The sequence below is a fragment of the Amblyomma americanum genome, chromosome 9 (genome assembly GCF_052857255.1).
Source record: "Amblyomma americanum isolate KBUSLIRL-KWMA chromosome 9, ASM5285725v1, whole genome shotgun sequence".
In the NCBI taxonomy this organism is placed as follows: domain Eukaryota; kingdom Metazoa; phylum Arthropoda; class Arachnida; order Ixodida; family Ixodidae; genus Amblyomma; species Amblyomma americanum.
Genome location: NC_135505.1, coordinates 136,615,901 through 136,641,588, shown reverse-complemented (window position 1 = coordinate 136,641,588; position 25,688 = coordinate 136,615,901). Strand labels below are relative to the sequence as shown.

General features: G+C 46.3%; 1 protein-coding gene across 1 annotated transcript in view; it reads right to left on the bottom strand.

Moving 5' to 3' along the window:
- Window positions 1-24,707, bottom strand: part of LOC144105594 (adenosine receptor A2b-like) — a 154,204-nt gene extending 129,497 nt beyond the window's left edge. The window contains exon 1 of the mRNA XM_077638714.1: window positions 24,607-24,707. The gene's annotated coding sequence lies outside the window, so the exon portion shown is untranslated. The remainder of the gene's footprint in view (window positions 1-24,606) is intronic.
- Between the last annotated feature and the right edge of the window lie 981 nt (window positions 24,708-25,688).

The window sequence follows — 25,688 nt, the reverse complement described above, 5'->3', positions numbered from 1 at the left end:
AATAGTCACGTAATCGAGCTGTTCGCGAGAAGTATGCCCAGAGTCCAGATCTCGATCAATGCATCACTCGGCTTTGCGCAGTTCCTTCTATATGTGGAGACAACCACAGATGACGTGTACGTCCTGCAGAGTTTCCTGCCTAAAAGTACTTGGCTGAGTTGCAGGAACATCAAGCGCTTTGGTCCCTAACAATAATAGGGTGGAAAGTGCCCGGACTTTTGACGTTCTCCTAGGCAAATAATTAAGCCACTGAGACAGCTGTAATTTTTTTAGAAATTACATAAGCCGTCTATGAGACGGACTACTGTAGCCAGTCTCTACTGTACTACAGACAGTAGTAGTAGTCTGTAGATATTCTGTGCCATGTACATAGACAGCCTGTAGGCGGACTGCACTGCAAGCAGTCGATAGCAATGTAGACAACACTCTCCGAGGCATTTCACCCTTTTCACTTAGGCTGAAAGGTTGTTCAAATTAAGTGCCGAATAAAAAAAGAAAGAAACCAGTTCTCTAGGCACTAGTTCTGATACGTTTGCTGATCGACACTTGTACCTTGTGTTTTAGGCATTCCCGTGAAATCGATTGATCATGCATGCCTTATGTTCAGTAATGCGGGGTGAAATATAATAATATAATGAGGTCTTTTAAATTTCCCCTTTTTTTATGCAACAAGTTCATTTTGTGCAGAGCCAAGATATTAGGCGCTGCTAAGTACCGATGGTTTGAGCAAACAAAGGGCGAGACGTCTTTGAAACTGTTACAGTCGAGTTACAAGCATTGCGGTGTGCGGATCTCATTCGTCGCATACTCTAGTGAGGGATTAAACCTTCGTAAACGACTAAGTTACTATCTCTTGGGCAAACGCTATACCTATTCAATACTATTACGGTTAACCCCCGTTGACATAACGCAACAAGTTAATCTCAGTATAAAACTAGTTGCTATCTATCTTGATGTTCTGTCTGTACAGAAAAGACTCTTGAGGGATGACTTTCTTTTTTATATATACTATTCACATGGGCGAAGCTAAAACCAAAGCGAAATTTCGCTTCTACTCCCAAAAAGCGGTGCTACTTATCTCTAACTGTTGATTATAATCTGCGGTTGTTACAATCTGTCATTATCACTGACATCAATACTCAGATGCCAGAAATAGTATACATATAGAAACAAAATCTTTAGAATCCTGTCTCTTTTTCTTTATTCAATCGATTAACCAAAAAAACACTGTGTTTCCGTAAGACGTGTCCTTTTGTTCTGACCACGCAGGGAGTCTGAAATGTTTCGATTCCTGAAAGCTCGCCACAGCTGACGTTTCCTGCAATCCACGCTCTGAAAGCGATTCTATTTCTGTACCACAAAAACACGCTTACCTTGATACCGATGCCTCCACGGACCTCGCATACCAGCCCTACAGACAAGCCGGAAGTCGCCCCTTTCGTCACGTGACTTCCGCCCACGAATACGATTATGCGGGCAGAGTTTTGGCCCGAAGCCCACCGTTTCCACCGGGCTGTTGAAACCGGAAATTAACGGCAACATCAGGAAGATCACCCAGCGAATACCGTGGTACTTTTTCCCATCACGTGATTCCGATTACTTCCGTTACGAAAAAAGGCAAAGAAAAGGAGCGGGGGGGGGGGGGGGGGGGGGGGGGCAGGAATGCTCTCTCGGGTCCTGTCCCGCGCATGCGCACTGAGTTGTTATTCTAAGGCTACACGGATGATTGCTCCTTTATGTAAGCGCTCGCGTCGCAGTCACCCCTGCTTGATCTGGAAATTATATGCGTCGCGCCGCCGCTGAATATACAAAAAAAAAGAGATGAACACAAGGCGACAGGGGTGATGGGAAGCAGCAGGTATATGGTAAACGCTGTGTGCGTTCTAGCTGGCTCCCAGCCCGTTACGTCATAAGCATAACATCAGTGCGGTGCAGGTTGTTGTTTACCGACTCAAAACGTGTGAGGTGGAAGGACACGCAGCCAGAAAGACAGTCATTTCAGGATTGTTACGAACGGATGTCCATGGTAAAGGGAAGAATAAAATGAGAATGACTAAATGGTTCCAGGCTCGCCGGGTCTTTTATAACAGGCGGTGTACGATACCAACAGGAAACCATTGTCGCACTTGGATATCGGCTGGACAATCGGCTCGCACCAGGGAGGAAAAAAAATTCAGGAGGGAGCATCCGGCGAGAGGCCTGAAGCCTAGTCGTAAAAAGTAAAAATGCATTTAAAAGAAGAGAGTCGCCCCCCCCCCCCCCCTCCCCTCCGTGACCACGCCACGTGATAGCGTGCGGTGATATCTAGCGCCGCTGGGCGCGCGCATGCGCGGAATAGCGCGGCAGACTGACTGTAGATCAACCTCCGTGCTGTAGTCGGCCGCGTCACGGAACATTGTACTAGTTTTACAATAACATTACTCCATAAAGATTAGCAAGAAAAGCACACCGTTTCTTACGTTCTAAACAGCGTTCCTCTCAAATAGTAATATCCACAATACACTTTCTACTTTAATGCTGAATAAAAAGACTGGGATAGCTGGCCCAGATAGCACATGGTCACACGTAATAAAACCAGCTGTAGGGACAAAACACAACCAAAGTCGTACAGCGTTTCCTTCATCAAGTGTTATTGTGTGTAATGCAGGAGTAGTGACACAACTATTTGATGAAGAAGGTAGTCAAAAAGACGAAGGATAATTAAGGACAACACACAACGAGACCATACTGGATCCAATCTGTCGTCGCTTGTATCTCTCTCTTTTCCTTCGCCTTTTTGGCTGCTTTCCTCACGTCCTCGTCACGCATGCGTATGAAGTGGCTCAGACCAGGACTCCTGGACAGAACTGGTTTCTCCGCCGTGGCTCAGTGGTTAGGACGCTCGACTATTGATCCGGAGTTCCCGGGTTCAAACCCGACCGCAGCGGCTGCGTTTCGATGGAAGCGAAATACTAAAGCACCCGTGTGCTGTGCGATATCAGTGCACGTTAAAGATCCTCACGTGGTCGAAATTATTCCGGAGCCCTCCACTACCTCACCTCTTTCTTCCTTTCTTCTTTCACTCCCTCCTTTATCCCTTCCCTTACGGCGCGGTACAGGTGTCCAACGATATATGAGACAGATACTGCGCCATTTCCTTTCCCCCAAAACCAATTATTATTACTGAATGTTCGCTTTTAAACTACACCTATAGCTGTACTACGCAACTGCACGACGCAACGCGACGCGGCACAATGCTTCTTTCAATGTTTCCGTTTCCTTCCAAAAGGTTCCCATAGGCCGCAATCTCGGCAGCAACACATCCCCGCCGCGGTGGCTCAGTGGTTAGGGCGCTCGACTACTGATCCGGAGTTCCCGGGTTCGAACCCGACCGCGGCGGCTGCGTTTTTATGGAGGAAAAACGCTAAGGCGCCTGTGTGCTGTGCGATGTCAGTGCACGTTAAAGATCCCCACGTGGTCGAAATTATTCCGGAGCCCTCCACTACCTCACCTCTTTCTTCCTTTCTTCTTTCACTCCCTCCTTTATCCCTTCCCTTACGGCGCGGTACAGGTGTCCAACGATATATGAGACAGATACTGCGCCATTTCCTTTCCCCCAAAACCAATTATTATTACTGAATGTTCGCTTTTAAACTACACCTATAGCTGTACTACGCAACTGCACGACGCAACGCGACGCGGCACAATGCTTCTTTCAATGTTTCCGTTTCCTTCCAAAAGGTTCCCATAGGCCGCAATCTCGGCAGCAACACATCCCCGCCGCGGTGGCTCAGTGGTTAGGGCGCTCGACTACTGATCCGGAGTTCCCGGGTTCGAACCCGACCGCGGCGGCTGCGTTTTTATGGAGGAAAAACGCTAAGGCGCCTGTGTGCTGTGCGATGTCAGTGCACGTTAAAGATCCCCACGTGGTCGAAATTATTCCGGAGCCCTCCACTACCTCACCTCTTTCTTCCTTTCTTCTTTCACTCCCTCCTTTATCCCTTCCCTTACGGCGCGGTTCAGGTGTCCAACGATATATGAGACAGATACTGCGCCATTTCCTTTCCCCCAAAACCAATTATTATTACTGAATGTTCGCTTTTAAACTACACCTATAGCTGTACTACGCAACTGCACGACGCAACGCGACGCGGCAGAATGCTTCTTTCAATGTTTCCGTTTCCTTCCAAAAGGTTCCCATAGGCCGCAATCTCGGCAGCAACACATCCCCGCCGCGGTGGCTCAGTGGTTAGGGCGCTCGACTACTGATCCGGAGTTCCCGGGTTCGAACCCGACCGCGGCGGCTGCGTTTTTATGGAGGAAAAACGCTAAGGCGCCTGTGTGCTGTGCGATGTCAGTGCACGTTAAAGATCCCCACGTGGTCGAAATTATTCCGGAGCCCTCCACTACCTCACCTCTTTCTTCCTTTCTTCTTTCACTCCCTCCTTTATCCCTTCCCTTACGGCGCGGTACAGGTGTCCAACGATATATGAGACAGATACTGCGCCATCTCCTTTCCCCCAAAACCAATTATTATTACTGAATGTTCGCTTTTAAACTACACCTATAGCTGTACTACGCAACTGCACGACGCAACGCGACGCGGCACAATGCTTCTTTCAATGTTTCCGTTTCCTTCCAAAAGGTTCCCATAGGCCGCAATCTCGGCAGCAACACATCCCCGCCGCGGTGGCTCAGTGGTTAGGGCGCTCGACTACTGATCCGGAGTTCCTGGTTCGAACCCGACCGCGGCGGCTGCGTTTTTATGGAGGAAAAACGCTAAGGCGCCTGTGTGCTGTGCGATGTCAGTGCACGTTAAAGATCCCCACGTGGTCGAAATTATTCCGGAGCCCTCCACTACCTCACCTCTTTCTTCCTTTCTTCTTTCACTCCCTCCTTTATCCCTTCCCTTACGGCGCGGTACAGGTGTCCAACGATATATGAGACAGATACTGCGCCATTTCCTTTCCCCCAAAACCAATTATTATTACTGAATGTTCGCTTTTAAACTACACCTATAGCTGTACTACGCAACTGCACGACGCAACGCGACGCGGCACAATGCTTCTTTCAATGTTTCCGTTTCCTTCCAAAAGGTTCCCATAGGCCGCAATCTCGGCAGCAACACATCCCCGCCGCGGTGGCTCAGTGGTTAGGGCGCTCGACTACTGATCCGGAGTTCCCTGGTTCGAACCCGACCGCGGCGGCTGCGTTTTTATGGAGGAAAAACACTAAGGCGCCCGTGTGCTGAGCGATGTCAGTGCACGTTAAAGATCCCCAGGTGGTCGAAATTATGCCGGAGCCCTCCACTACCTCACCTCTTCTTCTTTCACTCCCTCCTTTATCCCTTCCCTTACGGCGCGGTACAGGTGTCCAACGATATGCGAGATAGATACTGCGCCATTTCCTTTCCCCCAAAACCAATTATTATTATTATTATTACTGAATGTTCGCTTTTAAACTACACCTAGCTGTACTTCGCAACTGCACGACGCAACGCGACGCGGCACAATGCGTCTTTCAATGTTCCCGTTTCCTTCCAAAAGGTTCCCATAGGCCGCAATCTCGCCAGCAACACATCCAGACGGCCACAGCTGGTCTCGGCGGTTGATACGAAGTCTGCGCCGCTGGGCAAGTTCTCCAGGGGTCTTGAACTGCCTAGACGGCCGTTTCAGGCCTCTTGCAGAACTGTGACCCCGCCGACCGTTGAATATTTGACTGCAGGCAAGCGTCTCAAGGCAGTCTTTCTCACCGTCCAGATGACTCTGACATATGCGATGATATATGTATGAATAAGTATCTTTTATTAAGAAGCATCTGCATGGTCCTGCGGGCACATGAAAAAGTGTGCGAGTACAAGCTCGCAATGAAATGTGAAAAGGGAACTCGGTCAACAAACGGAGGTAAGTGAGTGAATTAAAAAGTTTATGGCACCGAGGAGACTGTAAGTGAAAGGCGCCGTAACAAAGCCGTTACGTATTCAAGACAAGTCAGGTTTAAAAACTATGCTGAAGGGCAGTTGGGAAACGTTATTTCTCAGTGGGGATGATAGATACACTGCACGCTATTAAAGAATAAAGGTGGGGTACTCTGAGAGCTGTAAGGTCATTATACTACAAACGGAGGTGTTAATCAAGGGTGACCCTAGAGGACAATGGTAGCAAAGAAATTCCCGCTCGTGTTTCTTAAAGGCCAAGCTATAACATCTGTTGGAAGTCTACGGGCTGAATGCAGTCGCATTTGGCAACGGCAGTGGGTTTTTTTACGTGTCCAGATACGTATCAGATATGCCACAGTATCGCTATAGCCCAAGTATATATGTGCGATTATTGCGCCATCTGCGGAATGGCTATCTACTAATACTATCCCTATAGATTAAACATCCACTCCAATGCTTGAGCACACGGCACCGGGTCATGTGAATCCGCTGCGCTACGAACACCCTTTCACGCTGTTGACGAAACAGCTATTGTCCGCAAAATTAGTGCCAGCGTGATTAGAACTCATTCGAAAATTTTCTAGAGTAGTTTATCTAAAAGTAATTTATTCTGTAATTCTTCCTTTCATGTCTATTTGCCCACATCAGTTTACATCTTTCTGACAAGTCGAAATCTCGCCTCCATTTAAACAATCACTGACACCACGCCTATGTTTGCTATCATGTGCGTGAGTGCTAACAATGAAAAGACAGAAAACCTAACGGGCAGCGCCATATAACTATCAAATGCGACTGATATCTTTTAAAAGAAACTAAAAGAACATCCCCTATGCTTCTTGGTTCCGTTGACTGTTGGCTTCCGTCATGTATGTCATAACAAGGCCCTCTTTCAATTCCCTTGTCTGCTTAATAGTTTAACGAGGGCCTCGGTTCTGGCAGTCTTGATGCATTAGGTAGCACAAGAGGGTTCTCGCACTGCTTCCGCCCTCACCGTTCGGCCATGTTCCTTCGTAGCACTCGACGTAATACAGGTAGTACTACGTCCGCCGCTATGGACGAGGTTGGCGCTGGTGAACGTTGTCAAGGTTCGTTTACACTACGCATAAATACCCCCGAAAGCAGAAGACTGGACAGCCGTAGCCGTAGAACATTTGGTAAAGCACCGGAGGCGAAATTCGGAGGTCGTGGGTTCGGATTCCACCGGCGGCATGTGGTTATTCTTCTGCTTTCTAACCAATTATCTTTAAGTAATTACCCCATTAATATCCCATTGATAAACACCACAATGCAAAAAATAAACCATCTCCTATGCTTCTTGGTTTCGGTGACCGTTGGGTGACGTCATGTATGCCTTAACAGTCACACAGGATGAGGGGAAAAGAGGAAGGTGGGTATAAAAGGAATAGCGAAAAGACTCTTAAGAAACTGGGGCTTAAACGTGCATAAGCAATAGACAGAAAATTAGCGTAGAACATCAGGTAGAGATAAAGGCAGCTCTCCCCTATAGGTGGCCATTGCAGAGCCGCCTACTAGTCCACTACTAAGCCAAGCACGACCCGGGACTTGCGAGCTCGTCCAAGCCACGTGCGCGCCCTCACAAAAATTTCTTTAGACAGTCTATAGACTTTCCGTAGACTTCTGTTCATAAAGTCTATAGGCTCCCTATATAACAGTCTATAGGCAATACAAATCATTTAAAGTCTAAAGACCGTCTATAGATTTATGGTTACACACATTTAGTAGAGTTTTGTCCATAGACAGTCTGTAGACTATGAATACACAAAAAGAAGTATATAGACTGTCTATAGACCATTTTTATAAGAGCGGCTCGGATGCGCGGCGTCGCAGAGCACTTCAAAAGTCCAGTCCCTGCCTACTCACACCCCCTGCATAGCTCCCGCCATGAATGGAGCGACAAAAATAGGCTGCCATAGAAATTCCAGAGAAGGATCGCAGTGCGCTGAAAAGGAGAAAACATTTACTGGAATTCGCGTTCGCCACCGTCGCGTATTCTACCTACATGCCGGCCTGACGACACAAACGGTAATAGGCTCGGACCAGCGCGGTTATCAGACGTGTCGCGCGCGCTAGCCACGAAAGAAAGAACGAAGTAAAGGTAGAAAAAGATGAAGTGAAGGAAGAAAGGCAGGGAAGAAAGAAACCTCATTGTCGTGCTCCTATTGGCCACAGGGCACAATGACGTTGCTCGTTACATAAAACGCGAGTGTTACTACAGACGGCGACCGAGTGCAGCCCAGGCGGCTGACCGCATTCCAGAGTCTCTGGAGTTTGTCGTGTCTAGCGCTGCTGTCTTCGCCCAACGAGCTTTCTCCCGCACTCGTTAATCATGAAAGGCTGCAGTGACGTCAGAAAGGGGTGCAGTTTGCAGGCACTGCTCGCGTGAAGAATGCGAATGACGCTTTCTCGCTAGTCGTTTACGCCGGAAAAAGAAGAAAAACAGTCATAACCATACCACAACTTCTATCCTAACTGGAAGCGCCTGGTTGGAGCTCCGTGCTCTGAGTTGGCGGCTGGGCTGACTCCAAACGCGAGGCAATTTTCAGGGCGCATCCTGAAACCGAAGTCGAGCTTTTGTGACCATTGCTGCTGCTTTGTGCCACTTCGTTCATCACGTTTTCATCTTTCTGGTGCTCTATCCTGCTCGACATGTCAGTAACGCCCATGCTCTGTACCGTGCTCTGACACCACGTCCAGTACAAATAAAGCAGGGACTTAACAACGAAATACTTACTCGACTTCCTTTACACGTGTCCCTGGTTTAGAAAAAAAATATTTCGTAGGTATTCTTTGCAGCCGCAGTACGATCAGGTTGATTTGAAATCATTCCCCTGTTTGAAATCTCCTTGTCCATCGGACACGGTCCTGGACTAGGTGCACTCGGTTGAAACCGGATCGTGTATCGCAAGACCGGAATCTTAAGTTCTGGCCTCGTAAGTAAAGCAAATCCTTAAGGAGCACTTTAAGCTTTAAGGTTTTACTCGTAGTGAAGAAGACGTTTCTGGCGGTTTGTTCTCCCAGGGTGGCGCCAGAGAGGATAGCACGCCAATTAGTACGTAGTCTAGGGCTGAAAAGACTGAGGTAAAGTTATGAGATTCGAATAAGTTAGCTGACACTAATGTGGCCGTTGCTGGACAGGCCGGGACATATCGAAGATCTGGGGGGAAGGTTGTGTCTTTACCTGGCTGAATGATGACAGATGAAATAAATCTCGTGCCCTTAAAAAATTTCAGGTTCACCGAACGTACACCAAGGCAGGACGACATTCTTAGAAGCTCTATTCGCTTTATAGATAACACTAGGCTTGAGTTTAATTCCACTGATATCTAATTATTCACAAAAGGAAACAAGAGAAACAACTACACCAAAGGGCATTAGAAGTCACTGCATACATTGAACAAAGCGTGAATTCTCATACATCCAGTACCAGAAGTTATATGGCCAGAACGATGCACCAAATGAATGGAACCGTCATGGTAAAGGTCGGTAACCCTTCAAAAATATGGTCAAGGTTGGCAACGCGCCTTAAGGTGTCATGGCTAGTATCAGAGGTAAACTGCTAAGTTGAACTTCATCTTTGGCCTGCATGAGGCCAGACAGACACATTGTCTCGTTGTAGACACAGTGCGGCCAGTTATGATGGTAATGAGAATATTTCCCAACCATTCCACTAATGTGCCAAATGCTTTTATGTATGGAAGACCTCTATCGATGAATCAAAGGCTTCTAAGCCGAGCGCGCCATCAACAAACTAGAGGTCGCGTGTCGTACAGGGCCGAAGCCTCCGACGGCTGAGCACTATCGCAGACCTTCGAGTCCAGAAAACAATAGACTTCAGCTGTGTATCTTTGTCTCATAGCGCTCGCGTCATGGTCTTGGGGGATTCGACCTCGCGCCAACCTGTACGCAGCGCCTTCACCGTGGTTGAAGGAAGAATAGTGGTCCGATGAGACCTGGTGCGCGGCATGCACCATCGCTCAGACACTGAATACTCGGGCTACCAAAGTTGAAGCTGTGCACACTGCCGTTCAACTTATTGAGGTCCGCATTCGCATGCTAGGCTTACAACCAAGTCGTAACAGTGAGCACTTTTCAGTGTGACCAGATACGATTTGCCATGCTCAGAAGAGTCCGGACCCCATGGCTTTGGGTCGCTGAGTTAGGCACTTACGACACTCTAAAAAGGAGAAGTTCATGAAATGTGAGAACAATGGTCTCCAAAGTTTACAGAATTTAGACTCAACCTCTTGAGTGTAGAGAGTTGAAACAAGAGCATTCTGGTCCACTGAAATAGTGTTTTCGCATTTTGAATAAGCCTATAGCAACCGAAACACCACGAAAGCTATACAGTTATAACCCGCGCTTGCACTTGAAAGAAGTCTACACATACTGCAGTCTGGAACTCAGGAAAGCGTAGTGGAATGCTTCTTTTAATAATGCTGTTGTTGACCAAAGTGGAAAATTAGTAGCGTAATCATTTTTGGGTGAAAGATAGAAAATAGAAGAAAAGTCAACCGCATGCCACCGGTGTGGTCCGAACCCACGGCTTCCGCATTTCACGTACGACGATCTACTAGCTGAGCTACTGCTGCGGTTCTGCAATCTTCTGCATGCGGATGTACTCTCTTTGAGATGAATGCGTCGTCAGAAGAAGCCATTCACCGAAGAGCTATATGACAGCACGGAGGAACGTTAGAAGATGGTGATGAGGCGGATATCGGCCAACTAGACACTGCCTTTAGCTGTAAGTTTTTATAGACAGTGTTTAATTATGAGAGTCGTAGCAGCCGCACCACCCACCCAGACCCAACGTATACTACGCCGTTGGCACCGGCGGTAACTATGGGCTCCACATGACAAGTGCTCGCGCTTCCTGTCTCTAGGCGGCGCTAGTGTAGCGCGCGGTTTCGACACATCGCCCGATGCCCTCCAGTGATAAACTTCGCGGTTGACTGGAGGCGCGTGTGTGGCGGTGGCAGCGGACCGCGCCGCTCCGCCACCTCTGTGCCTACATCACAGCCTGTCAGGCTCGGATCCCCGTGTACTGCCTCCGCGCTGGAGTGATGCAGCGAGTGCACAGGTCCTGCGTCATCGGAGCTATCCTAAGGAGTTCCTCCTGACACTTGTCGGAGCTCCTGTTGAACGAAGTCCACGTGGCGATTGACTTACGCGTTTCGCGATCAGCTGTCTCGTGAGATCAATCACTTGAAAAAGAAAAGCCGGCGACGCCCTTCAGGCAAACGAACACGGCGCCACGTAGCCCTGTGCAACCGTGGACGAAGGATTTGTGTTTGCTGTCGGCAAAGACAAGAGACGGGCCTCGCTTCAATGGCGCTGGGAAGGTTGAATAAATAATTGTTCATGTGCGATTGAAGCATGCGCGGCCTCCCTGATGAGAAGAAAGGGTCCTGTACGAATCGTAATTTGCATTGCGTTGCCTCGTATTGACTTTCTTTTGACAGCCTATTGTGTTTCAAGAAGGATTTCTCCGGGGACACGAGCTGAGCCGCACACAGCTTAGAGTAGCCCAAATAAGGAACAAAGACAGCGGGCACCGGTGGTGGTAGAGCAGAAATGGACAATGTGTACAGAGGTTCTGGTTTTCTGGGTTCCGGCCGTAGACTTTTGTCTATAAAGTCTAAATATTACGACAGACAAATCCTATAGGCAATACAGATACTGTAGACAGTATATATAGACGATCTACATATTTATGGCTGTGCACATTTAGTAGACTTTTGTTTATAGACAGTCTATAGACTATGAATAGACGAAAAGAAATATCTATATGGGGGCAATAGTCTATAAGAAGTCTGTAGACTGTCTATAGACCATTTCTGTAAGGATTGTTTAGCTCCTCATAAGCAACAATTCTGGACAAAAGCGTTTTTAAACGGGAAATAATTTATGAACGCAATTTTTTTCAGTATATTGTAGGTTTTCACCATAACAACCAATATATCCACAGATTCCCGTCGATAGGCTTGCCTTTTCTGCTGTAACGTATTTGCTAATGTCAAAAGCGTTCCCTATTGAATTTCCATCGCTCGATGCAAGCGATGGAAACAATTTAAAAAAAAGATCTTGTTGCACATCAGAATAATGAACCGTTATCTCCAATATTTCCATAACAGTACCATACAACTTTCCAATATTCATAAATTTTCGTACAAGAATGTTGGACATGGCAAAGACGAAATTATAAGGCTGTTCAACTCCCAAATATTGCCGTTACAAAAGACAGTGGACGTGCTCTTTGGAAGCTTGAGCGGTGATTCTCATTTTACTGCGCTTATAGAAGCTCCATTCACCAGTCGCGCTTGGCGAAACAGTGGATCCCATCCATCTGCAATGAGCCATACAAAGTTCGAAGGTCAGTCTAATAATAGCAGCTCGCCCCTTTCATTGTGATGCCTCCCTCCGTATTTGCTCCACATGAACAGTGATTATTCTGTTTTTGTGCTTAATGAGCACTGAGCATAGCCTGTATGCTTGATATGGCAATCAATCAAAATCTCCCCACTATACCTGCATCGTTTTTTAAGTTCTGCGACTGGCGTGTTGATTGTGGGAGGCACTGTCTGCAGCTGTGAAAGTGCCGAGCAGCGCGCACACCGACAAACACTCTCGCAAACAATGCAAGTCTTTCGATTTTTGGCAATGATCGCAGCCTTAGAGGGCGCCTTACCAAACCGCCGAGCTCGCCCAGGGCGGCCTCTCCCCGGGAGACCCATCGCCGAAGCCGTTCGCATCGCGCCCCAGCGCGCTACCGACACGAGTCATTGGCGCACAACAGTGGATGCCGTCTGCACGCCTCGCTGGCGTCTGCTTCGTAGAAGAAATTGCGTGCATTGTTTCGCTCAGAAATACGAAGTAGAAAAGGTTTAATGGCCACAGAAGAGGTCGTTCTTCAGGTATACACCCGAAGACGAGAATACACCTTCTCTGCATTCTAAACAAGAATCCGCCTAAATGGGAGTAAAAAAAGGAGTAAACTCCCTTTTAACAAAAAGAAGTGCGATAGAAGACGGCTTACTCCCTTCCTACTGCGTAGAAATACGAAGGAGAAAGGTTTAATGCTCACAGAAGAGGTCATTCGTGAAATATACACTCGAAGGCCAGATTACACCTTCTCTGGATTCTAAATAAGAATACGCCTATATGAGAGTAAAAAAAGAAGTGAACTCGTTTTGATAAAAGGGAGTTGTATAGAAAACAGCTTACTCTCTTTTTACTCCTTTCTGTTTAGGGTATGAGGAAGTGTAAACAAATCAAAACGCCTCAAGACTACACCTCCTGGGGTGTAGTCATGTTTCCTACACTTTTTTACCGCTGAGGTGTATTTTCCAGCGTTTTGTCGCAGAACAGCCGTCGGCGCGTGTTACAGGCAGCGCTTATTAAGTGAACGAGAGATACATATTGAGGAAATTTAGGGATTGGGGGAGATACTACCTCTAAAGTACGTGCTTAGTGAAACTACACCTTTTTGGGTGTTCTGTCCTGCAAAACACGTGAGCGAAGATCTTCGAGGTGAAACGAGAGGTAAATAGAGGTTAACGTTAAAGGTTAAATAAACTTTAAATTATACACAAAAAAGAGAATAATGCCATTTTCAAGATTTATTGCATTGCTTCTTTTTCTTTTTCATAGAAAAGAGTTGTTTTCTTAGAATGATTCGAGAGTGGGAATGAGTGACAACAGAGATAAGTCCTTAATGGCAACGCGAGATGTAAACGCTGTGATATACAACATGAGAGGCAGCACGGATTCTCTGCTCAGCACATTTTCGGTGTGTTTTTTTTCTATGTGAAAGAGCCATCATCGTGTTTTCGAGCACACCTCTCGTTTTGAGCCGTATCGCCAGGTGCATTCATTGAGGCAACAGTACTTGAACATGTTACCTAAACTTGACCAAAAAGGTACTGCAAAAGAAAATAATTATGATTGTCATTGCACGGCAATGCACGAGAACGAGTGTATTACCTGCTTAAAGCTTAAGAACTGTTCTGTACTCTACACAAGAGTTAGTGACATGCTGACGAAATAAAAAATTGAAAACAAAGAACACCAGACTGTGTACGTAACTACTGAGACCATCGTTTCAAATACCGATATCCGGCAAAACTGAATTTCCATTCTGCTTTCTTGTGGAGTTGCCCACAGCAATTTCATTGAACAAGTAAATGCTTTCTCCGTCTGTAGCCATCAACAACCATTTCTCAATATTGACACGTTTTTAATTGGGGGGGGGGGGTCTAAAAAAAGGGCAGCAAATCACACCATATTCAATAAGCGAAGACGCTTTTTTTTCACACAGAAATTCAGGACTGCAGACAGAAGCATATAGAAAGCGGAAGCCACATTAAACAAATTAAGCATTGAATATAGATGAAAGGTAGCGTTAGCGCTGCTGGCGCTGGGAGCAGTTGTTAACGAATACGTCTATTATCTTTGTTAACCGAATTTGCAGAATCATAGCGAAACAAGGATCCGACAGAGAGGTTAAGAGAAAGGAGGCCTCTATTGTCCAAACCCCTCACTTTCCCACCTGGGTTTTTCAAGTTAGGAAGCGCTACTTCAAAAATTACAACTTATCGACTCGTTGGTAGAACATATCGGGGTTCTGACACCGTGTATGATGTCACAGAAAGTCCAGAAAAAATTAATGAAACGCAGGCTCAACTGCCTTGTTAATAACATTCATTAGTCTCTCCGGAACATTTGCCGTTTTGCGATAAGTGTCGCCCGAGTCGGACAACAACGTACTTGAGCATTTGGAAACAGAGTATTCCCGCCATCTTAAAATTTGCACGGATGGTTCTGTGGACAAGGTCAAACAAGCTAGCGCAGCGGCTTTTTACATTCCTTCTTTGGACTGTAAGTGGTCTGTACGCTTTACTGCTGTCGTATCCTCCACAACGGCCGAAAGTGTTGCTATTGTGGCGGCTTTACGGAAGTTAGGGTCTTGTCCGGCTCAACTTGTTGTCATTCTAACTGATTCAAACTCTGCCCTCCAGACGTTAGAGCGCGGATTCCCTACTGATGTCATGTCTATAAGCTCTCTACGCTTGGTGAAGAATCTGCGCAGCAGAGGCTTTGCTCTGTATTTCCAATGGGTGCCCTCTCACGTAGGAGTCAGAGGCAATGAGGTGGCAGACAATCTCGCCCATAAAGCTCTTTCAAGGAGTCCATCAAAAAAAGTATCTCAAGATGGAAAAAGTCTCGACAAGAAAACGGTGTTCGATCATATCAGTACCCTGTGGAGTGCGCCCCACAAGCCATGTGTGACCAAGAGACTGAGAAGATCCCAGGCGACCCTTCTACATCGAATTCGCACGGCCTCTGCTCGCACTCCTGCCTGGATGCATAAGACGGGCATGGCATCGTCTCCGCTCTGCTCTTTATGTGGTGCGTGCGGAGATATCGAACATTATATCATGTACTGCCCAGAGTATAACGCGGAAAGGTGTGTGATGTTCGCTTCCTTCAAGAAGACAGAAACTCGTCACAGCACAGTGCAGGACATTGTCTACCCGAGTGGAAACCAGATGTGCAGAAGGGAGGCTGCACGCCTTCTTTTAACATTTCTCCAGGACACTGATCTTGTTTCTAATTGGTGACAGCAGGAACGGACTATGGCCTACTGTGATTGAATGTATGCGTAGATGGTGTCTTCCGGAGTGGACTACTTTATACTGTGAGTGAATGTGTGCATGGAGTGTGGCACTACAATGGCCTATGTTCTACTGTGACTGAATATGTGCATAGATGGTGACCTCTGGAGTGGACTGTGATGTGGACTGTGTGGAGTGATTGTGTGCAAAGATGGTGACTGCGGGAGAGGAATGTGTGCTATTATAAGAGACTGTGCGCATAGCGGGGTAGATGCGACAGGTTTTAGGACATTATTAACATATAAGTGGCGCTGTGGTGTAGCAATTGCCGGCAGAATAAGCAAGGCTAATCCCACCTGTAGCATTCAACACCTCAACTCAACTCAACTCGGACAACAGGTACGCTTCCATACTCTCTACACGGTTTAGGCGTCGTTAGTAATGCGCGCAACTAACTCGATACTCTAAGCGAGGCGGAGAAAGCAGGAGGACACAGAGAGGGGGAGGAGGGTTCCCTAGGTGGAGGAGGGGTCAGAAGGCCTGTGCTTGGCGGCTCGGTCCCGGGGCTCCGTTCCGGTGTCGGGCACGCCCCCAAGGTCGGCCGGGTTCAAAATCGCCGCTCCGCTCGGTTGAACCCCTGCCTCCTCTCAACATCACACTTTGCTTTCTCCCTCTCACTCTCTCTCTTTCCATCACAGCCTCTGAACAATGGCAGAGGCACCACTGCGCTTGGCTCCTTTTCAATTTCCCAACCAGTCTATACGAAAGAGAGAGCCCTGATTTAAGACGGAACTCTACCCGCCGCGGTGGCTCAGTGGTTAGGGCGCTCGACTACTGAGCCGGAGTACCCGGGTTCGAACCCGACCGCCGCGGCTGCGTCTTTATGGAGGCGAAACGCTAAAGGCGCCCGTGTGCTGTGCGATGTCAGAGCACGTTAAAGATCCCCAGGTGGTCGAAATTATTCCGGAGCCCTCCACTACGCCACCGCTTTCTTCCTTTCTTCTCTCACTCCCTCCTTTATCCCTTCCCTTACGGCGCGGTTCATGTGTCCAACGATATATGAGACAGATACTGCGCCATTTCCTTTCCCCAAAAACCAATTATTGTTATTATTATTATTAGACGGAACTCTGCCTGCTCACACACACCCCAAAAGTGAAGGCCAAATAAGTGAAGCTTTCTTGGCCACTGTAAATGCTTAAGCGACAGTAAAAACTCCCTCTACTCTATTTCCTTGTGATTGCAACTTCGCAGGAGCCAAGAGTGACAACAATGCATATGCATTTTTTTATATTTACGTTGTGATTCGCTAAATTTCCAAACAACACCTAGCTTTAACAATAGAAATCGATTTCAGCACAAATGCGTTAAAGGCGGTATAATGGGATAGGAATGAGTCAGCTAATAAGGCAGTTGAGCAAGATTTGTAAAAAAAGAAACGAAAAAAACAACTTTTTCTTTCCACTGAGCCCACAACGAATTACCAGCGGTTTTCTTCGAGGCCATAGTGCACGTTGCAGCTTCAACGCCAGCGCAGAGGGTTTTTTTTTTTTTGGCTAGCCAAAAAGACAATTGAGCACCGCAAATTTGGCAACATAGTTCTGTAGAAATTTTCGAGCCTTGTTAGTTTCGAAAGTAGTGTCAAAGCTAGCACATACCCAGCGTTTCTGGAAAAAAGCATTTTTGAACCGGAACCAGTTTATGAACACAATTTTTTTCACATATTATAAGATTCCACTATGACAATCAATATATCCGCAGATCTCCCGTGAGCAGCTAAGCTTGCATTTTTATGCCAGTATTAACGTTTCCGCTACTGTCAAAAACGTTTTCTATGGCATTCTGAACGGCTCAATGCTGCGAGCGATGGAAAAACTTTAAGAGCAAGTTTTTGCTACGGATCGGAAGAACGAACCATTACCTTCAACATTTCCATAACAGGGCCTTACAATATTGCAATACTCAAAACTTTCGTCCAAGAATTCTGGACGTGGTCATCTGGACACCACACGGTTCAATTCGCGGTGTTTTGGCAAAATGTGGGTTAGCAAAAGGACCCCTCATGTAAAGCCCTCACCCAAGGGCCCTTAGGGTATCTGTAATAAATAAATAAATAAATAAGTTTGTCTAGGCTAGTCGGTACATTCCGCAGGAAAAGGTACAGCGCAAAAAAGACAGGACTAAAGGAGCTGACTTCGACTGATGATTTTGTTGCTATGATGGCGCAATAAATAGATCAATCTAAGCACAATCAACAAGTAGCATTGCATCGCTGATTGAGTGCGCCAACAAACAGAAAGAACGAAGGAAAGAGGTAAAACCAGCACTAGTCACTCAGCCGCTGAGATAGTCAATTTATTTTTAGTTAGCGCAAGAGATGCCTTGCTCACGCATTTTTCTTGCTTTTAATAATAATAATTGGTTTTGAGGGGGAAAGGAAATGGCGCAGTATCTGTCTCATATATCGTTGGACACCTGAACCGCGCCGTAAGGGAAGGGATGAGGGAGGAAGTGAAAGAGAAAAGGAATGAATCAGGAACGCTTCGACTATTTCGCGCGTGCGCTGATCTCTATGCCTGTGCAAAATTGTGGTCGTGCTGAAAGCTGGGGTGCATTTGCACTCACGCCAATGTAAAGCGAGATTATTTTTTTCGTAGGGGGTGGGGGGGTGTTCCAATGAGCGTTCATGTTATCTTAAGCGGTCATTCACGTATCTCCCTGTTTGTCCCATGTAGCACAGTCCACAGGATAGCTCAGTTTAGTACGCTACATTTTTTTCGGCATGGCACACAGAGGCAGGTGAGCGCCCATTCACAATGGCGCACGTCCTTCCAACGCTGTAAGCCCACGGGACTCAGAGCAGGCTGCGCATCCTCACGCTCTGATGCGCGCTCGCCCAGCCACCGCGGAGAGGACACGCGTCTCTCCGTGCGTGTGCTTGCGAAAGCGTAACAGCACGTGTCCGTACGACAACCCATCTCGACGGATTAATGTGGACGAGCACAGTGGGGAACTGAGAGGAGCCCCCCCCCCCCCCCCCCTCTCCTGTGTGTGCGCGCGATGCTGTCTGTTGTAATGCGGTCAGGCGTGAAGGCGGAAAGTCAACATCCGTTGTCGCCTTCGCTTCTCACTGGAGTCTGTGCGAGTCTGTCGCTATGGTGGTGTCGTTATTAGCGGTGTTGATATCAGATATGTGATAACTCATGTTCGTGTGCTACGCTGAAGTCCATGAGAAAGCGCTGCGCTTAATACAGTCTTCCCACTGGCGCCAATAACCCGTTTCAGTCGACTAGACTTGCTATCGCCATCAGTATCGAGATTCTAACAATACCATCGTTATTATGGTATTGTTGCCAGATTTCCTTGATCACGATTATGTTCTACGAAAGAAAGCAAAAAAGGTTTGCGTGTTGTCTCCTGTAGTTACAAAACTTCTTTTAGACAGTCTATAGACTGTCTATAAGGTTATGACTATAAAGTCTACAACTTTCTGCAGACAAATCCTATAAACTAGTCGACAGGCAATACAAATCCTATAATCAGCCTATAGATATATGGCCATCCACATTCAGCATATTTTCTTCTATAGACACTCCGTAGACTATGAATATACAAAAGGAAATATGTACAGGAAGGCAATAGACTCTATAAGAAGTCTATAGACAGCATAGATACCATTTTGATAAGGTTGATCCCCTTATAACCCGCTGTCAACGGCCCAGACTTACGATCGTCATCGTTTTCAAAAGCATTAAAATCTTATCGGTGTCACGGCCTTTATAGACCTACTTGCGCATGGGGATAAGAAGGGCTTGGTAAATCTCTGCATCTGATACAGCAATAGCTCACTTCGAAACCTTCACGCTAACTAGCATTGTCGAAAATTCAAAACTTGTCATTTTAAACCTGTTATCAGATCAAGTGGTTGTGTTAATTAGCCACGCGAATAAAATCACGATAAGCCAATTCCTTAAGCCGCCGCGGTGGCTCAGTGGTTATGGCGCTCGGCTGCCGGCCCGAAAGACGCGGGTTGGATCCCGGCCGCGGTGGTCGAATTTCGATGGAGGCGAAATTCTAGAGACCCGTGCACTGTGCGATGTCAGTGCACGTTAAATAACCCCAGGTGGTCGAAATATCCGGAGCCCTTCACTACGGCGCCTCTCATAGCCTGAGTCGCTTTAGGACGTTAAACCCCGAGAAAACCAAAACCAAACCAAGCCAATGCCTTCCGTGTATTATTTCTCCATGGGTCCAACCCAGTGCTTTGTCTTATCTATAAACAAAGGTCATGACGAGCACGTCCATGCCTTTTAATGAAATAGGAACGTTTGTCAAACTGGCATTGCCGACAGAACAACCTCGGAAAGTCATCTCCGTGTGCCATGTCAAAGTGTAACTGGACAGCATAATTTTTGTTTATGCATTTTTCTCTCGATGAACGATCCATACCATGTAATCACAAGTCTGGCGCATCAGTAAAAGCACAAATTTCGTTTTTGAGTTGAAATTAAGTTATCTATTCCGTATTGCTCGTACATCTACCTTAACTGTTTTGTTACTCTGTTTCTACACGGTGCTTTGAACTCGTGTTACAACTGTACAAAAGCGGACACGAAACTCCGGTTTGTTAACTACAAGCCGTCTCCTCAAACCAATGGGCCATATAAAGATATCAACCCAAAAGTTCGCAGATTATTATCGCCCTCAACACGGGGTACAATGTTGTCTCATGTCTCGCAACCTTCCCATAAAGCGGCCTCCACGCCATGCTCAGTGGACGTGTCTTAATCGGGTCAATGTCTTCGCAGCAATTTTACCCGTCCATTCACCGGCACATGGTGTGTTCTATTTCTGTTTAAACCAGCGCAGGACACCCTGTGCTACGTGCTCTAGTTCCGCTTATTTATTACCACCGTTTCTCAACCATAATAAAACAGCAAAAATCCTAAACTTAGCGGAGTTGGTGACCTCTTGCTACAACAGTCTTCTTTGTTACAGCCATACAATTTTTACAGGGGCGATATCTTACGACCACGGCATTGCCGTAACCCCGCCGCGGTGGCTCAGTGGTTAGGGCGCTCGACCACTGATCCGGAGTTCCCGGGTTCGAACCCGACCGCGGCGGGCGGCGTTTTTATGGAGGAAAAACGCTAAGGCGCCCGTGTGCTGTGCGATGTCAGTGCACGTTAAAGATCCCCAGGTGGTCGAAATTATGCCGGAGCCCTCCACTACGGCACCTATTCTTCCTTTCTTCTTTCACTCCCTCCTTTATCCTTTCCCTTACGGCGCGGTTCAGGTGTCCAAAGATATATGAGACAGATACTGCGCCATTTCCTTTCCCCCAAAAAAACCAATTATTATTATTATTATTATTATTATTGCCGTAATAACGGTAATAGCTCGCTGAGTTAAAATGTGCCTTTTGCAAAGTTATTTAGCACATAGCCAACGTGAAGAAGCATGTTGGGCTCTCGATAAAATACTACTGCCATTTTTGCTGCATCTGTTTACAAATTTATGAAATGTTGCCACAGCGCGTCATTGGCTTATATTGATTCATTAGCCCACATAGTTTCAAGTATTTTTAATTAGCCACAGAGATAAAAAGTTAGACGATTTTGTGGTATAACTGCGACAATTTTTCGAGTTTGATGTAAGTTTAGAGTTACCATTCCCCATCAAGTTAATCAACCGTATTCACTTTTCGATGGGGTTCTGTAATTCATGTGTTTCCGTGCGGCTGCACTCTCTTGGCCATGCATCTCCGCATACATAAATGAGTGCAAACAAACTTTTTTTTTGCAAATACACAGCGGAATATTCATATGAAATAATTATCGCGATTAAAATCTGCTGAACATAACATTCAGGCTGTTGTTATTAAGGGAAATCGAATTCCGTTACATGAAGCAAAAATCCGCTTTTAAACTATGAAAAGGTGCCGTATCGCGCGTTTAATGTGAGGCTGCTTTAGCGCACTGTGCTTTCAATTATCAAAGTTGTCTATATATAGTCTTTAGACTTCTTATAGCCTATATTGCCTTCATATAGATATTTCTTTTGTCTATTCATAGTCTATAGACTGTCAATAGAAAAACGTCTACTAAAAGTGCATGGACATAAATCCATAGATTCTCTATAGGCTTTCTGTAGGATTTGTATTACCTATAAACTATTCTCTAGCATTTGTCTATAGACAGTCTATAACCTTTATATACATAAGACTATTGGCAGTCTATAGACTGTCTAAAGAAACCTTTGTAAGGGTTGCACGACAGCTCACGGCGTCCAGGGTGCTTGCTTTCAAGTTAATTAGTCCGGCTAAATATCTTACACTGACCGCAAAGTACACAAAATGGAGTATACGCTACATTATTTGAATAAACCCTATATTGACTCCATGTCAGCACCATTGCTTTGATGGGCAAAGAACTAGATCGTAGCAGGCACCGAAGTAAGGCTTGTCCCGACTTTTTTCTACAGACAAAGTGGGAAACTGCCATCTGCAAGACTTGGACACACAACAGAAGCAAGAAATTGTTAAATGTGAAGACTCAACAAACTAAAAAATAACGTGCAAAAGTCACTGGTGCTGGAATGTCAGCCGTACCACCATAGTTGGCGCAGATGAAAAACATTCTACGATTTTTTTTAACCTCTCATCACTCCAAAGGAAGCACAAATCATTGACGAACACATACATGCGCAGCTCCATTGTACCCATGACCTATAGGAGTGTCTCCACAACGGAATGTTTGCCCAAAGCTATGTAGAACTGTGCAAATTCTCAAGGTATATTGGTGTTCATTTGCGCCTTGAAATAAAGTCTATTACTTTATTTCCCACCGGACACCAATATTAAAGTCTAGAGTACAAGCGCCGACTGTGTCATTCCGCCAAGACAAAACGGGCGCGCGAAGCACCACAAGTAGTCGATGTAAGTTACCTTCAATATTTTTCAAATGTTTTGCAACAATTTACATGCTTTATTAGGCTTTTGTGTCTATTTGCATCCCTATTGCACTTTCTCACATGATTCACAATAGTTACCTGGCCATCACCCAATTTGCCCTGTGCGAAACATACTGCAAGTTTATTTAGACTAAGATCTGCATGAAAAGACTCTCGATGTTTAGAACTTGCAATTCAGAAAGTGCACAATAAGGCTGCGACACTAGTATATTTTCTTTCAAGCGTCCTTATCATTCTCCGCTTAAACTTGCTCCTACGTGAAATCATTGTTCATCAGCATATTAAGTTGCACTGCTCAAGTATGAGATCTTTTTCCCCAAATGGAAGCTACTTAACTCGCAGTCACACCGAATAACTCGAATCACATCGTTTGTTTTTGTCTTTCTCTCATAACCGCTCGAGCCACGTAAAGCCTGTGAAAGTTAAACCTCCTAATCTAACGCTAATTAGCATCTCGCTGCAAATTTATCGCTTCGTAAACGAAAGCACCTTCGAATACTGTGCGATAAAATCAATCTTCTGCCATATTACGTGTATAAGCGCATCGATTGCCTCCATAAGGTGGCATTAAGTCACGCTAAGCAAACATTTTTTTATCAGAATATCACGAGATTGCAGCAGCCTTCTCGCCGATATTCTTGTCAACTATATGTCAGCGTGCTCTTTTAAAATGCTTTAGGCAACACTTTACAGTTTTAGTGCATCATATATGCTTCGTTGCAACTGGCTAACGATTCTCTCTTGTACTCCCCCCTCCGCTCTGCTAAGGAGGAGGGGGGGGGGGGGAGGTGAGGGGCCGAAGACCCATTCCAGGCGTTTCTTAATTGTCGAACCAGTGAGAATCATTAGACCAAATATGACATCGATTCTACAGTTCGGAAACGCCAGTAATAAGCGGCGGACAGTCAGTGGAGAACCCAATTGCAGCATCGTATTCGTCACTGCATATTTGTCGACAGCGGTTAATATATCTCGAGACCGGGGCAAAGTTTTATGCGTTCGCTTTTACAGCAGTATTAAGCTCACACGCGGCAACACAGAATTCAAAAATTGAACTGACTGTGAAGCAGAATTCGTTTCCAACTTATGAGGCACAGCCTTGTTGTTTATAATAATTTTTAAAGTACTTGAGACGCGTGTGAATAAAGCACGAAATGTGAGCCTCTGTGTTTGCGACGCCCGACCAGAAAGGCGGTGCAGTGATGTGCACAGTTAGTTGAGCACGCTAGTCACGAAATCTGGCAGTTATTAACCTAACAAAGGTAGGCTACACGAAACTAGTCCTATTAGTTTTGGAAAGGATAAAGAAAAATGAGCTAGTGCATGCAAAGGGTGCACTAAATCTTCGTTTGTAGAAGTGCCGAAGAGGCGGTAGCAAAGGTGTATTTGTGATATAGTGCATGTTTTCCTTCAGAAATTAAAGTCTATAGCCGAAGAATAAAAATGAGCTCGCGAATGACGCTAAATGAAATCGTATTCATTGACGCACCGAAAATTGTTAACGTGATTCGCTCGTCGTAATGCAAAACCAGTGCAAAAAAAATCATATTTTATTGTTTAATTTCACCAAACGCATCACATTTATCCAGAATGGCGCACCGCAATGTCCAAAGTGCAGATTACCTTGGATAATCTCACCTTTAAGGATTGTTTTTTTATTTCATTCATTTCTGCTCAAAGGCATTACAGGAAGAGGGGGGGGGGGGGGGTGCACGCATGTGCATGTGTTCCTTTCGTTGCTTCAAACGCTGAACAGCAAAAATACACCGAAACGTCAACCGCAAGATGCCGACAACTAATTGCCAAATAAGTTTATTCACCAAGTTGACTAGTTAAAAATTCTTGTTGCAAAAGAGACGGCCATTGCCAGAGTAGATCAGGGTTCGCTGCGATCTGCTTGGTAGGTAAAGTGACTCGTTAATTGTTACTCAACTATCGGACAAGTGAATACGCTTATGTTTGAGTGAAATCAACTTTGCCGCGGAGTGAGTCGCGGTGGTTCTGTAAGTTCAAGTCGATGACGCCGCTAGTGTCGAAGGCAGGAGGATGACAGGGGATCCGGAGCAGCAACCGCACTCCACTCACCTTGCACGCCGTGTCAACGAGGCAGCATCGCGGCATCAGCGCTGTCGGCGGCGTCGGCGCAGCAGCGCTCCGAGGCACCTAAGTCACGTGCGGCAGCCATCGCCACGGGACGCGGAATGAACCGTTCCGAAAGAACGCTCCGGGCACCGAGCGACCCGCCGCGCCGCCATTGGTCGCCGGCTCGCGTGACGTCACGACCAATCGGAATCGATCTCGGTCGAGAGCGCGCGCTTTTCGTCCGCCGGTGAGCGCGTGTGTAGTATGCGGGTGCTGCTCTACCAATGCCTCCATGCAGAAGGCCAGTGGAATAATAATAATAATAATTGGTTTTGGGAGAAAGGAAATGGCGCAGTATCTGTCTCATATATCGTTGGACACCTGAACCGCGCCGTAAGGGGAGGGATAAGAGAGGGAGTGAAAGAAGAAAGGAAGTGAGAGGTGCCGTAGTGGAGGGCTCCGGAATAATTTCGACCACCTGGGGATCTTTAACGTGCACTGACATCGCACAGCACACGGGCGCCTTAGCGTTTTTCCTCCATAAAAACGCAGCCGCCGCGGTCGGTTATCCCTGTCAAAAAACAACGTCAAATAGTCGTTAATATCGTTTAATCAAACTGCCTTTTTGTGGAACAATTGAAGTGCTGACTATTGGATGCTTGTCGCGTGTATTTTGCAGGGTGAATAAAATAAAAAACGGCTCCAACAATGAGACCATAAAATTAATCCGTGGTGCGATTCTCAATTACACTTCACTAAATAAGCCTATCTCAATCCGTCGTCTCGGCATGAGGGAAGCACACACACGTCGCCTCAATCAGGCATTTTGCCTACGCATAATCACCTATTCCATCCCTTACCTCAACCTCACACCCACGGAGACCGAGCAACTCAATAGACTCATCCGCACAGACTACAAACTGGTCTCCTTCTCCCTATATCAACGCCCACTGAGAAACGCCTTCAACTAAAGGTGTACAACACCCTGGGAGAGCTGATAGAAGCGCACCTCATAAGTCAGTACCATAGGCCCCCACATACCGAAGGGGGCCATATTTTCCAGCGCCGGCTTAGAATAAACCTCC